Source organism: Carlito syrichta, unplaced genomic scaffold (genome assembly GCF_000164805.1).
Source record: "Carlito syrichta isolate Samal-C Ts95f unplaced genomic scaffold, Tarsius_syrichta-2.0.1 Scaffold317361, whole genome shotgun sequence".
Classification (NCBI taxonomy): domain Eukaryota; kingdom Metazoa; phylum Chordata; class Mammalia; order Primates; family Tarsiidae; genus Carlito; species Carlito syrichta.
In genome coordinates this window covers 605,844-610,660 of record NW_007261457.1, presented here as the reverse complement: position 1 = coordinate 610,660, position 4,817 = coordinate 605,844, and positions in this window count along the sequence as shown.

The window sequence follows — 4,817 nt, the reverse complement described above, 5'->3', positions numbered from 1 at the left end:
CAAAAAAAAAAAAAAAAAAAAAGATGTACATATATATCATTCATATATATACCCACCCCTAAAACCTACTGAAAGGTCCTCTACCTAGCCATCTAGGATCAGAGTCCAACATGAGAGAAGACGACAGCGAGAGGAGAAGACACAGTGGCAGCCATGCGGTAGACACAGAGACGTTGGAAGGCTCCAGGGAAGAGCTCTTTAAGAAGATGAAAGGAAAAGAATTTTTAATGAGTTTCAATGTACTGAGAGGACAGTCACACAGCTGAAGGAAGGTCTGAGGTTGAACTATTGAGTCATATGAAGAAAGCTAAGCGCAAGTATAGGTGCATACACACCAACGATTTTTAACTTTACGCAAGACAAAACTCGAGCAGAAAACCAAAGGCCATCATGGCTTTCTACAGGGCTCACTAGTGAATCGCATTTACGTAGTCACAACAAGGTAACCACGAGTACTGAGCTAATGAAGATTATGATAATACTTTTATTTTATTTATTTATTTTAAAAATTCTTGTACAGTGTTTACACACGATAACACTTCTTAGAAAGAGGAGACAAGTCTGGGGCAGCAGCTCAATCCTCATCTTCCACAGAAGCCAACAGAAAATGTCTACAAGTGAACTATCAGGCAACATAAGCTCATCAGTCAGAGCCAGGAAAATAAATAAAACCTACCAGCTAACAGTGGTAAGTGCTTGCTTTAGAGGGTGCCCAGAGGCTATTATTGTTCACAGCCATTTGTACACCAATTTGACTTATAATGTTATGTACGTATGAATCTAATAAAAATAAAAATAAAATTTTGAAAACTCAATTGCTATTTTCCATGTAAAAATGGGCTTTCCAATAAAGAGAAGCTCAGATTTTAAAATCTCATAAAACAGCTAGATAAGACACGGAAATGGCATTAGATTTAGTTTACACTGTTCTGATCAAACAACATTCATGCTGCTTTCAGTAAGATGCAATTAAAGCTCGCTTGGGAATTCATAAGTACCACCAGTTAAGAGACTCAAGTCAATGAAACAGTCTGTATCTGTGACTCAGTTCCACGTACCAGTACAGGAGATGGCAACAAAACTGAAAGTTATTCGCAGAATTCTGCCCCAAATCCCTAAATCTAAGGGCTTTCTCCACTTTAAAGTCAAGGGGGGTGAAAGCTGAGGTATTCAGCACAGGATCTGTATTTGCAGAGAGAAGGAAAGCATTTGCTGAAGCCCCAAGTACTTCCTGGGTTCGATTTTTTTTTTTTTTTGAGTTGGTGTCTTACTCTGTTGCCCAGGCTGGAGTGCAGTGGCACGATCGTGGCTCACCACAGTCTCGACCTCCTGGGCTCAGGCAACAGTTCTGCCTCAACCTCCAGAGTAGGTTCCATGCCCAGCTAATTTTTTGATTGTTTTTCTGTAGAGTCAAGGTCTCGCTATGTTACCCAGTCTGGTCTCAAACTCCTAGGTCGAGGCTGTGGTGAGCCACGATCGTGCCACTGCACTCCAGCCTGGGCAACAGCGTAAGACACCAACTAAAGTTTACTAAAGTACTGACAAATAAAATGCAGGAGCAAATAAATTGGTAACCATAAAATAATTCTAAGAACATAAACAGTGCAATGTTAAAATGTGCCTTTAAAAAGTCACTTTTCAAAAAGAACAAATGTAAAAAGGCATTTATCAACCTAATCTCAATATCAAATATGAAATTCCAAGAAAGAAAAGTATCTGTATCAAGAGTACCCTCTCATTTAATGCTTTCCTGATTATCTGAACCAGTTCAGGATATCATCTTTTAGAAGACATAAATATACTCAAGGATTTCGGGAATTTTGTGTGAGAAACTGAAATGTAACTGAGAATTGTTATGTAAACAGTACAGCTGCATTATGAAATATTACATAACCATTAAAACCATTACATAACCATTATAGGCTCACACCTATAATCCCAGCACTTTGGAAAGACAAGGTGGAAGGATCATTTTAGGCCAAGAGTTCAAGATCAGCCTGGACGACATAGTGAGACCTTGTCTCTATTAAAATATTTAAAAATTAGCCAGGCGTGGAGGCACATGCCTGTAGTCCCAGTTACTCAGAAGGCTGAGGCATAAGGATCACCTGATCCCAGGAGGCTGAGGCTGTGGTGAGCTGTGATCATGCCAGTCAGGTTTGTTAAGAGTTTTACTAATATACAAAAATCTGTACAAACCTTTAAAAGAACTTTATGATTTACTTAGTGCAGTAAGTTTAATATGAAATTTATCAATGTGTCCACTTATACCTCATACTCAAGATTATATTCTCGCCGGGCTCGGTGGCTCAGCCTGTAATCCCACGCTTTGGGAGGCTGAGGTGAGTGGATTGCCTGAGCCTGCGGGTTCGAGACCCGCCTGGGCAACTTGGTGAGACCTCATCTCTACAATAAATCAAAAAATTAGCTGGGCATGGTAGCGCGCGCCTGTAATTCCAGCTACTTTGAAGCCTGAGGCGGAAGGATCGCCGGAGCCACTGCACCCCAGTCTGGGTGACAGAGTGAGACTCCAACTCAAAAAAAAAAAAAGATTATATTCTCCTATATATTTTATAGCACTTCCAAAGTTCTTCATGTTGAACTTCAAACCATATGAAATGTATTTTGTGTACAGATTTATACTTATGTTTCTTCAAATGAATAATCATTATCCCCAAATCACTGCCCAAATAACCTACCCTTTTCTTACTGATTCGAAATGCCACTTTTATAATATACGAAATTCCCATCAACATATAGTGTATTTCTCTACTCATTCTACTGTTCTTGATTCATTTAGATATTACTGGATACATGCTACACTGTTTTAATTATGATTGCCTTAATGATATCTGTTAGGACAAGTCCCTTCTCAAAATTTTCTGAACTGTTCTATTTTTTTCCCAGGTGAATTTCAAAAGTAGGTCAGGAATGGTGACTCATGCCTGTAATCCTAGCACTTTGGGAGGCTGAGGCAGGAGAATTGCTTGAGCCTAGGAGTTTGAGACCAGTCTGGGTAATTTAGGAAAGACTCATGTCTACAAAAAAAATTTTTTTTTTAATTAGCTGAGAGTGGTGGCATGTGCCTGTAGTCCCAGCTACTCGGGAGGCTGAGGCAGGAAGATCACCTGAGCATAGGAAGTCAAGGCCTTGGTGAACCATGATTATGACACCTGCACTCCAACCTGGGTGACAGAATGAGACCCTGACATACTTCCACCGCCACGAAAAAAGCTTACCAGGTTGCATTAAAAATCCTATTACATTGATTTTTATAAGTTGATGTATCAATCATTCTTCATAGCTCATTCAGTTCTCTAAAAAATATGGAGTTATCAAAATTAATAGGCAATTTAGAACAGGTGTAAAAAATAAAAGCCAAGACTTCAAAGTGTGGACTATGAAAAGTTATCATAGTGAAGCACAAAACTTGGCCCTGTCTTCTTGCTAGGTGTGACAGGAAGAAAGGTCAAGCTGGATTATTCACACTCATTACCTAACAGAAAGATGTCAGGTTGTCAGGAAAGGAATTTTTGCTAAACTGAGCTAAGAAATGTAATCCTTCATAAGAGATAAAAATAGCAGATGGAAACTTCAATTTGAGGGATGGACGAGGCAGCAAAACAAGATTCTCTTTCACTTGGCCACTTCCAATATCGAATTTTGGTAGAAGTTGACGAGTTTAGCATCGGAATGCAAACATCAAAACCTCCACAGGAGACACAGAAATGTCAGTTCAGCTGACAGAGTAAAATGCAACTGGCTTCAGTGACTCAACCGTCAAGCACATTCTCACTGCAGTCACACAGCTATTTCTCCACTACTGCCCAAGGACACAGACTGAGTTACCTGACAATTTGCATCACCATTGTAAAATGAAAAACACATCTACTGAATTGGTTGCAAAATATCCCCCTCGCTTTGCTGTGGCATACTTTAGCATTAATTTTTTTTTTAAAGATGAGACATTGTCAGAGATGTATTCTTGCCATTTCAGCCACAATTTTACCTCGTCCTTCATTAGGACCCTAGTGTGAAGAGGTTTCACAAAACTGTAAGTTGGTTTCTACACTGGGAAAGGGTACTGCTAAACTAAGCAGCAGAAGCCAGCTTCTTAAAAGAGAAACAAAGCCGGGCTCGGTGGCTCAGCCTGTAATCCCGCGCCTTTGGGAGGCTGAGGTGAGTGGATTGCCTGAGCCCGCGGGTTCGAGACTCGCCTGGGCAGCGAGACCTCATCTCTACAATAAATCAAAAAAAGCAACCAGGCGTGGTAGCGCATGCCTGTGATTCCGGCTACTTGGAAGGCTGAGGCGAAAGGATCGCCGGAGCCCAGCAGGTCAAGGCTACAGTGGCCACTGCACTCCAGTCTGAGCAACAGAGTGAGACTCCAACTCAAACAAAAAAAAAAAAGAAAGAGAAACAAATGAGCCAGGTGGGTGGTTCATGCCTGTAATCCCAGCACTTTGGGAGGCAGAGGCGAGAGGACTGCCTGAGCCCAGGGGTTCAAGACCAGCCTGGGCAGCTTGGTGAGACCTCATATCTACAATTAAAAAAAAAAAAAAATTGTGCCTGTAGTTCCAGCTGCTTGGAAGGCTGAGGCGGAAGGATTGCCTGAGCTCAGCAGGTCGAGGCTGAGGGGGCCGTGAGCATGCCACTGCACTCCAGCCTGGGAACAGAGTGAGACTCTGAGTAAAAACAAAAACAAAAAACAAATGAACCTCCTTTAGATCTGCCCATTAGGTACTGAATGCAACTCTTTTATTTTTTTTATTTTTTATTTTTTTGAGTTGGAGTCTCACTCGGTCGCCCAGACTGGA